This window comes from Cyanistes caeruleus, chromosome 3 (assembly GCF_971803275.1).
Source record: "Cyanistes caeruleus chromosome 3, bCyaCae1.hap1.1, whole genome shotgun sequence".
NCBI lineage: Eukaryota > Metazoa > Chordata > Aves > Passeriformes > Paridae > Cyanistes > Cyanistes caeruleus.
The window spans coordinates 9361499-9372386 of NC_141703.1; the positions used below are offsets into that span (position 1 = coordinate 9361499).

The 10888-nt window shown below is 38.9% G+C and overlaps 1 long non-coding RNA gene across 1 annotated transcript in view; it reads right to left on the reverse strand.

The window, feature by feature from the left end:
• LOC147653938 (uncharacterized) overlaps positions 1 to 10888 on the reverse strand; it is a 51420-nt gene that overhangs the window by 10748 nt on the left and 29784 nt on the right. Inside the window, exon 2 of the long non-coding RNA XR_015284093.1 lies at positions 662 to 789. This is a non-coding gene — a long non-coding RNA (uncharacterized LOC147653938). The remainder of the gene's footprint in view (positions 1 to 661; positions 790 to 10888) is intronic.

Genomic DNA, 10888 nt, shown 5'->3' on the forward strand with positions numbered 1-10888 from the left:
TCTGAATATTCTAAGTTCTGATTACATCTGTGCAAGTTCTGAAGAACAAAATAGGGTCTTTGGGACTGAAGATGAGTATAGAGTAATCATAAAGGATGTAATTAGAGTAAAGAGTGACAAGCTGACAGGCAGAATTCAGAGACAAATGTACAGGCAAGCAGTTGAAGCAGCTCTACATCAGGATACAGCACTTGTGCACTGGGGACCTGTCCCAGATCCACTGAAGCTATTAAATGCAAGGCTGGGAAGATGGGGGAGAACCCAGTGCTACTGACCTAAGGAAAAATGAATTCATGTTCTGAAATATTTTCCCTTGATAAAGATTTTCAGACATACTGTGGAGAAAAAAAATCCAGCAGCTTGTCCAGTCACTGGAGTGCTGATTTTATTTATGAGTGCCCTAATAGGTCTTATTTGCTTCTGCTTCAGTGAATAAAGCTCTAAAGAAGAGCAGGCAAATGGAGGAGAAGCACTGGCTAAGTATTACCAAATAGCTGATAGCAGCACCTGACATTTCCTACTCAGTTTTTGTACACATCTTGATGTGCTGTGCTGGGAGAATGAGCATGCAAACAAAACCCCAAGTTAAAATCCATGCTGCAAAACATGCTCAGTGCAATTAAAGCAGTGAATTATTGAATAAACAATATCCTTAACTCACCCTGCTGGAATGAGCTGGAGCTTCTGTAGAATGGGGCATGGCTTGTGTTCCTCCAGCATCCAGAGGGTTTGCCTGTGTCAGCAGCCTTGCATATCACGGGATGAATCACCTCATTCTTCTGTCAGGACCTTCATTTTATAGATCAACAAACAAGGAAACCTGAAATTTACTGGAATGGACCTACTGATAGTTTTAAATTAATTTAAATCAGTTCTTTCATAGGAAAACTGCTTCAAAGGCTTTAATAAACATGAGCTCAGGCAAGTAGAAACAAAAAGAAGAACTATTAAAGAAACAAGTCTGAAATTTTTCTCCTTCCAAAGTCTCAAAGTTGCCTGTGTATGTAATTTGCACAAACTACATTAATGAATTCTGCTGTAGGAAATATTTTAATTCCTTTTCACAGGTTACAAAAGCAACTTTTACTTTCTCTGCAAATATAAAATTTCTCACATTATATAAGCATAGACTTTTAATAGGTGGGCTTCCTTTAAAATGAAACAAACTTTCAGTTTTAAAGTAATTTTGTACCATATCCTTTACATATAGCCATCAGAAATGAATGAATATTTAATCAATTACAGATTTCTGGCACATAAATTTCTTCTATGCTGATATTTAAAATCCCTTAGGAACTATTTCAAAATCTAACTGATGACATTTGTGGCCATGTCTCAGAATCATCTGAATTGTTTGAGCACCATTCCTTTATCCAGCAGTGACCTTTTATTTTCAAAGTATAGGATATGCTGAATAACTCTGGTAAATGATCTGTGGATAGAAAGGGTTGTCTTGCTTCCCTAAAATCTTTCCAATATATTTGGTTCATTAAAGACACCCCAGAAACTGCAAAGAACACCGAAATATTGTATATATTTCAGTTTCTATAATAATGAGACGATTTAAAAATGATAGGAGCCCAAAACAGTACAAGTATATAAAATAATATATATATATATAGTATATATATAGTTTATATATATATATAGTGTATATATATATATATAGTATAAAGTCATTAAAAACAAACAATGTAACAATGTTTTGGTCAAAAAATCTAAAGTTTTTACCCATTTTTCTTGCATCTGCAGGAAATTCAAAAACATTTGCAACAGAAATATTTTGCTTAGCATATATTTTTTTCTTTACTTGTTTTTCCTAGAGTCAAGTTATTTAAAATTTCATTTATTATATTGCTGCAGATAATCAATAGGTTTGATTTAGACTAGCAAGACGGCTTTCTACAAAGAGATCTGAAGGAGACAGTCGATTAAAGCATTGGAGCCTCCTCAGGAGAACAAATCTGTAAGCAATCTAATCACTGTCATCATTTATCAGATGGCACTGCATTAACTGATATTTTTTTTGTGTTACAGGTGAGTAGAGCAAGACTTTTGAATGAAGGATTAAACTTTGTATAGCATAGGAAAATCAAGCTTTTTTTTTCAGCATAAAGCCACCAAATGTAGCTCTTCTCAGAGACATATTTACGGGGATTGATTCACCAGCCTCCCGTGGATGCATTTTCCTGGGGCAGAATGAGGTTTTGTAAAATGCTGTTGCTCCTCTCTGCACACAGCTTGAGCAGAGAGAGCCTCCAGCTCTGGGCTCCCTGCACCCTTGAACAGCACGCTGATGATAATGAAATGCTTCCTGTATCACATTAGGGGAGGGGTCCTCACACTGAAAACCTTAGGGTGAGGTTGTTATTGCTGTCATATTCTGGGAACACACCCACGTATTCCTGGAGAGAAGTTATGAAGACAGCTAACATCGCCCAACGTCACTGGTGTACTGGGACTGTGGGATTGCTCCTCTTAGATATTGTTTGGCTGGATCCAGCTGTTGTGCTGCAGCAAAAACTGTTTATAAGAACTGCCAAAGAAAAGTAATTCCCTAATTTCCCAATATTGGCCCCTGTGGTCATGCTGTGGTCATGTGGCAGGGGTCTGGACACACAGCTGTGCTGTCCTGGCTCTTCAGATGTCACTGCCCTGACCCAGGGGGAGTGGGGACACACCTGCAGGGTCAGGGCTGTGAGACATCCTTGTGTGGTGTGATTCACTGCTGTGAATGTACTTCACCACATCCCAGGGACTTGCAGAGATTTCTCTGAGAGGCAAAACCACCTGAGCCAGGGCCAGGCTGCCAGAGACCTCCAGGAGAACAACAGTTTTCTTGTGGCTTCCACTAAAAGAGCTCAAAGTGCCCCATTAGCAGGCAAATCCCCATCTTCCCTTGCTGTGATGTAGTATGGCTCTTGTGAAATGAGGGCCTTGGGATTTGGACAACTTTTCTTTGGTACTTCTGAAATAGAAGAAGTCTGTGCCATGAAATGTCTTTCAAGGAGAAAAACCAGTTAAGCGAGGGATTGTACAGTCTGTCTTAAATAATTTTATTTATGTATTGACTTCCTTCCTTCACTCCCAGCTCCTTTATTTTCTTAATTTATTTTTTCTGGCTGATGTGGATCCAAATGTCAGTGCATCCATGGTGTACAAATATGGATGTATATGTACAAATATGCACAAAAAGACAACAAATGCCACCATAACCTGTTGCTTTCTTGATAGAACACTTTGAGAAGTGCACGGATTTATCTGTCTGGAAGATGGACTTCATGAATGAGAAGCCTGCTTTTTCTGACATGTGTGACTTTTTGCTTAGTTTTAACAATGCCAACGTTCTTAGGGTGATGAAATGATGAAACCACATGACCTCCTCTCACAGCAGCCAGAAGTTACAGCAGGGCAACATCCTGACAATGTCTTCTGCTGCAAGCTCAGTGCTGTGACAAAGTGCTTGTGTTTGCTCTGTGGGGTCTTATTGAATTCCTACAAAAGGCTTTGCTTCCCTCTGTTGTCTTGTGCACTGAGGCAGGGCAGATATATTGGTGTGGCTGAGTCCTGCCACAGATGAGAGCAGCAGCTCCAGGGGGTAGAGGAGGGAAAACTGTGGCTTCTTCTTCTCTGTAGGGCAAGAAAACTCAAGGGAGTTACAAAGAAGTGTGTCCTTTGAAAGGCTACTGGAAAGGACCTCATTAGTGTTTTGGAGGCATAAAGTGTCCTCTGTTTTTTATAGCTGGCCTGTTTCTTTAGATTGTACAGCACGAGGAGCCTGCACAGCTTTTGCTTTTTTGAGTGTAGTAGAAAAGCAGCTGTCTTTGGAGGTCCACTGGCTTTAACATTTGCTGCCTAGCAGTGAGGATTCCCAAATGTAAAATATTGAGGAGGATGGACAAATTTCTCAGTCTTCAAGTTCTGGAGAAAACTGGAATTTCTTCAGAGTTTTGTTTTGTTTGTTTGTTTTGGTTGGTGATGGGGACTTTTTTTTTTTTTTTTTAATATTAAAGGAACTCCAACAATGATTTAACTTGGAATGATTTCTTTTTCCCAGGACTACATGATAACTGTTCATGCTGTGTTCTAAAATGAAGACATATCTTCTGAAGTCAAGAAAATGATTTTGGAATCATTTTGGAAAATGATTTTGACACTTTAGATTCACCTGTTTCCTTTTTAGTATCCTAATCATAGGTGCTGTGAGACCAAGAGGTTTCTAGAAGTAGTCTTTTGTGAAAGTGCTCATAACAGAAATGACTTCTAACCACAGATGTTGTGAAACCCCCCTACCTAACAGATAATAATTAGTACATACATCTTTTCCTGCAAGTTCCTTTTGCAGGCTAGGGCACTGTAGCCTTCCCTACACTGGATAAAACAGAAGTAGAGATTTATTCAGTCAGAGCACTGGGCTATGAGATTGTAAATCTAAGGTCTATTCCCAGCTCTGTCTCAGAGCCTGACTTTGATACCTAAGGCAAGTCATAGACTCTCTGTACCCCAATGCTAACATGATAAATGTCAATGATGACTTGTGCAGTTTTCCACAGCCATGCTGAGGTTAAATTATATGAGATTGTAGAATACAATCAATACAGTACAATTGTAGTTTGGATTTTTTTATTAATGGGTGAGTAAATTGAATTAACAGGGATATCACTTTTAATATATACAAATGTGGGGAAAATCCTTTGTTCATCTCCAGTGAATGTACAAGGTAAATATATTAAAAATGGTTTCCTTCTCTGGTATGAATAGACACACATGAGATACTTGTAGGCTTACTTGAACTGATTTTGTCTAAAAATTAGTGAAAATACATAGATATGGGTGAATACATGACTTTAGGAGCAAGTTGTTGAACTGATCATGTTACAATAACTAATAACCAATTCACATGTAAAATTTGCTGTTGCAAAGATGTTATTAGGGGAAAACAGGATCAGGATAAATCTTGTCCTAATATCTAAAATGATAGTTTTACAAGAGCAAAATGGTACAGTTGTTATAGGCAGAATAAGGCCACTGTACTGACCATTCAACTGTATGGTAAAGTGCTTTAATTTGGCTCTGCTCAGCCTGCCAGTGATCTTATTCTGCATCATGCAGGCAGGTGTAGAAGAGACTTGTTTGCTAATTAGTGTTATGATTTCAGATGCACAGCTTTAATGAAGCATGAAATGGCAGTCACCAGTGATATTCCTGCAGCCCTGGTACATCAGCCTGATGAGATGGCTGCACATTGTCAATACCAGCAGGCAGAAAGTCCCAGAAGAAAAATACTAGCTCAAGTGGGAAGGGGTTATTTAGTGGAGGGCAATTAAAGAGACTGATAGTCTTAATTACACATGCAAGTGCAGAAACTAGGTAGGCTTTTAGTACGGTGGTGACAAGAGCTACAGTCTATTAGGTTCTGACTCTTAAGGATGCTGCAGAGGAAATGTGTTAATTCAGAGCATCAAAGAGCATTAGAAAAACCCCACCAGATAATAAATAGCACTGGTGAGAGCCTCACCTATCAGATCTACTATTGCTTAGTGAAACTACTTTAGTGAAATACTGGAGGGCTCTGCAGAGAGACCTGGGATGGATGGAGGATGGATGGATGGATGGATGGATGGATGGATGGATGGATGGATGGATGGATGGACAGATGGATGGGCAGAGTCCAGTGGGATGAAGTTTAATAAATCCAAGTGCTGAGTCCTTCATTTTGGCCACAATAACCCCCGCAATGTCTATAGGCTGGGGATGCTGTGGCTGGGCAGTGTCCAGGCAGAAAGGGACCTGGGGGTGCTGGTGACAGCTGACTGAACATGAGCCAGCAGTGTGCCCTGGGGGCCAGGAAGGCCAGTGGCCCCTGGCCTGGATCAGGAATAGTGTGGCCAGCAGGAGCAGGGAGGTCATTCTCCCCCTGTGCTCAGCACTGGTGAGGCCACACCTCGAGTGCTGTGTCCAGTTCTGGCCCCTCAGTTCAGGAAGGACCTTGAGACACTTGAGCACGTCCAGAGGAGGCAATGAGGCTGGTGAGGGGCTGGGAACACAAACCCTGTGAGGAACGGCTGAGGGAGCTGGGGTTGTTCAGCCTGGAGAAAAGGAGACTCAGAGGTGACCTTATCACTCTACAACTCCTGCAAGGTGGCTGTAGTCAGGTGAGGGTTGGTCTCTTTCTCCAGGCAGCAGCTGACAGAACCAGAGGATGCAGTCTTAAGCTGCACCAAAGTGATAGGTGATAGGTTGAATATTAGGAAAAGGTTTTTTTATAGAAAGGAATATAAAGTACTGGAATGGTCTGCCCAGAGGGGTGGTGGAGTCACCATCCCTGGACGTGTTTAAAAAAAGTCTGGATGTGGCACTCGGTGCCATGATTTGTTGGGGTGTTGGGGCTGTGTTGGACTTGATGATCTTGAAGGTGTCTTCCAACCCAGTGATTCTGTGATTCTGGGACTGTAAGGACTGGTGTTACCCCATGAGGAACTGGGAGGCCACTGCTTCTTGAGCATATCAAAGTGACATACAGAACACAGGTAGTTTGGGGCATCAATGACACATCCAAGACAGCTGGCTGTTGCATGGGTATTTTTTCATGCTATTCTATTTCAAATTTGAACTTTCAAGGACTTTTTGGAATAAGATTGGACAGAATGTATTCTGTTTATGAAAGTGTGAAAAATTCCAGAGAGAACAAACAAGTCTTTTTCACCGTGTCCATAAAAAACAGCCAAAAAGTGCTTTGTGATGCTCTTACTGCTGTCCTTGGCCACCTCATACATTCATATCAAGCAAAACTTGACACATGCTGGCCCTTGTGCATTCTTTCACTCCTGTTTCCATGCTAAGGGAACAGGGGGATATGTTCCACGTGAGAGCCCACTCTGACTATGTGCTGGTTTTGATGGACAAACATACAAAATCTGGGGACATGTTATCACACTAACTGGGAGGTTTAGTGAAAAAAATTATTGCAGTGCTGCTTTCAAAGAGAGTACAGAAAAATACAGCAAAATAAAAGGGAGCCTTGGGATCAGGTTACCTTGAAGTGTTTCTACATCTGTACATTTCCATTGCTTCATAGAAGCGTGTTTTGAAATCAGTCTTGCTCATCAAACATATTTAACTGCTTTGATGTAAAGCAATCTCTAAATTTTCTACCATTACCTTATGCATAGACCTCATGAGAAGTGTGAGACACTGGCAATCTGAGCCGTGAAGAAGGTCATCCTATTCAGTGAAATGATTGTTTCTGACTTTGACTTCATGTTACTTTAAAATTATTCTAAAATGCTCCCCGCTTTTCATGTCTTTCTCCAGATCTTGGGATGGCTTCATCAAGTCTGAACTCTGACATGCCAGTTGTTTCCTCCCGCCTTTCATTTGATTCAGTTGTGCCAGGTATTATCACTGATAAACTTGCCTGCTCTGAGACCCACCTTCAGCTGAAAGCCATGTCAGAACAGTTTATTCCAGTTCATTAAAAGCCATCCTTGTTTTTTTTCCTTTTTCCATTCCTTCAGTAATGGAAAATTTTCCAGTCCCTTTCAAAGATGGTGTTTCATTAGTACCTTTTATCATATAAGGGGATCTGTTAAACATGCTGTGATCATGCATGATACATGGCATATCTGACTTTTTGTATGTGATCTGTATCTGGAAATAACAAGAGAAATATCACTGTATTCATATTTTGTGAAAAATCAGTAGGGCAGAATTGACCTGGTCTCAAAAGATACCTAAATGTTTTTCATATCAGGAAAACGTTTTAAAATTCTTGATTAAATTTTACCAGTTACCACAGGAAATCACTACAGTGGTTTAGAATGTGCTCCTCCCCTGACTATCTCCCTTCTGCTGACCCTGAACTTACTGGACTGCTTCTGTCCAGGGAAAATTGCAGTATTTAGCTATATTTTAATCACAGTACATTATAACAGATGTTTATTATGTCCTATCTTTTATTTTATTTAAAGTACAAAAGGTTAAAAAAAAAAGCAAACTCTATTACTTTTCTTTTTCCTAATGCAGTTCTTAAATCTCTTTAAATTCAAACTTAATTCCATTTAATTATTTACTTTTAATTTATATATGGAGCACATGATTTCTGATCATAACTACAAAGAAAAAAAATGAGGCAAGGCTTGAAAATTCCCTGTGCTCAGCTTTGTGAGATTTGTGCTGACCCATTTTTCTGGTCTGAGAGGTTCCTTCACTGGCAGGACACTCATATGCTCTGTCAGGCATCCTGCCTGATTTTGTGCTGTCTAGAGAGGTGCTGAGGGTGAATGCTGCCCTATCAGAGAACCACAGAATCATATGAAAGGGAAAGAGTTGATTGAGATCTTGGCAAGGAAAGATATATTTCACTCAAGTTTGGGTCTACTTTATGGCCTTGGCAGAAATTCTTTCAAAGGTTCTTGTGCAGACTTTAGCTGTGTTTCCATTAGTGAGCTGGTTCAGAGCAGTGGTGCTGCTTAGAAATTAAACCCTTTTTCTGATAGCAGCCTTGGTTTCCATTGTAGTTTTTTATGCCAGAACTCAGTTCATTTGGGAGGAAAATCAACAGAAGCTCTTTTCAGAAAGTGCTCCAACGCTTAGAGAGGAACTTTAGACCCAAATCATGGGTGGGGGTTTTGCTCTGACTTAGGCCTCTGATGAGGGCCACTGCCTCTTTCCTTCAGAAAGTTTTCCATCACAAGTAGTTGAAATGTTTTCCAATTGGAAATAAACTAGAGTGCCCCATTAGTGGAAGACAGCGCTCAGCACATACTGCTTTGATCTATTGATCCACACATTTGCACCAAATTGCTAAATTCAGCCTACCTGTTGTGGAAATGATAAACAAATCACAGTAATATAAGGAAGCTGGTGACTTAGACTGGGGCTTGTTAGAGCAGAGATGTGAAATGAAGCCTGGGGAAGATGTGCTCTATTTCATTGCTCAGCTCAGGAACAAGAAATAATGAAGGAACTTGTAAAAAGTTAAGGGATATTTGCCAGTTTGCCGGCCTTTGATTGACGTTTTGCTGAATTTTTCAGAAAAAAGTTGAAAATGCCACCAGCCTCATTCCATTTTTTTTTGTTTTTTGCAGTCTAAGTGGAGAAATATTTTATTTACAGATATGTATCTTTATTTAATTTGTGTGAAATGAGGGAATTGTAGTCAATATAAATAATCACAGAACTGGGGATAATGTCTGAAAATCAAAACTCTATTTATAAACTTTCTAGTTTGCTTTTTTCATTGTTCTAGATATACAGCATAGAGGGTTTGTACACTGTTGTTTGTGTAGTAAAGGTGGAATTAGGTGATGCATCACTGGTGGCCAAAATTCGATAATGAATAAAGTTTTATGCATGGAAAATATTCAAAAATCCAAACATTGATATATAATCATCTGGAGATGCAAGAAGATTGAGGGGGAATGCCAGTGGAGCTACAAGTCACAGAGATCGACTCCCTGTGACATTAGAAATATTTTTCTTCCTATATGCTCATTCCCTCTACTATAAAAAGGCTATGAAATATTAATCTCTGCAGAAAAATAAAAGTGTTAAATTTTATTTCAATAATTTAAAAATAGTGCATTTCATCTTAATGTGTAATTCCACACATTTGATACCAAGCATGCTTTCTCAGTCACTACCTTCTAACATATGCATGTAACATATATATTAATTACTTTTTATATGGGTAGTAACAATATTATTACTGTATGTAGTTCAAAGAAATGGTTTGGAGTATTTGAAAAAAAACCATAAATATAGAAATATAAGTGATTACTGAAGTGCCTAGGTAGGAAGACCCTGCAACCAAGCACTTTCAGGAATGTTTCCTCAACCCTTACTCAGTAGTTACTTTAATTTCACTAGTGTTACCAGTCATACCATCCTCCTCTGCATTCCATGTTATCATTCTTTCTTGATGGAATTCTGCCCAAAACCTTAATTTCCTTAGAAAATTAGAAATGACAGTTTTCAAACATATTTACTTCAATATCTTCACGCAGGATAATAAGACTCTTATGATAGTTAATATGTCCCTGATAAGTCTTCTTGAGATGTAACTGGATGATGCTCTATTTTTATATGTGTTGCAAAGTGACTGGTATTAAGAAGTGTCACTTTATTTCTCTATTTACTATAATTTTAATTTTCTTTTCACCTGGTGTACCATATTAACTACACTTTCTCATTTGAAACAACAAAGGACGTAACTTCTATTTCATTTCCTGTCCAAACCATTGACATAATGGGTTTTTTGTTGAACTTTTGTTTATATTGTTAAGGCAGAAAAAGATATGTGAAATGTTGTCAATTTAGCAACTTATTTTGTTTCCTGAAAAAGAATAAAACCAAACCAAACAACATTTAAATAATTCTATCCCATATACAAAAAGAGTACTCTCAGTGTCTTAGGACAGAACCCCAGTTACCAGTGCTAATTATATCACCCTGCATTTTTTCCTTTCCTGGATGCTATTGGATGAACTTTTTCAACATCACAGCAGTTGTCTCACATTATTTCCACCCGACTATTTTTCAAACCTATCATCATCTAGCTCACTTGTACCTTGACACTGGCACCATCCTATGTTCTGTATGGCCTTTGGAGAGTGACTGCATTTTTTCATCTGTTCTACCCATCTCCCTTAACTGAAGCACATCTGAAAAGTAATTTTTTTAATGACAGTTAAGGAAATTGATTTTATTGCCTATTTAATTTAAAATGTAAACGGAAGATGGGATAAAATGTTGCAGGGAAAACTTTCAAAGTGAGCAGGAAAATTGCTACAGGGAAAAGGGAGATATACAAGAAACAGCTTAATATACAGAAACCTACGTGAGGAACAGAAGTGCAATTAATGCCTTGCAGATGTTGATACTTGCA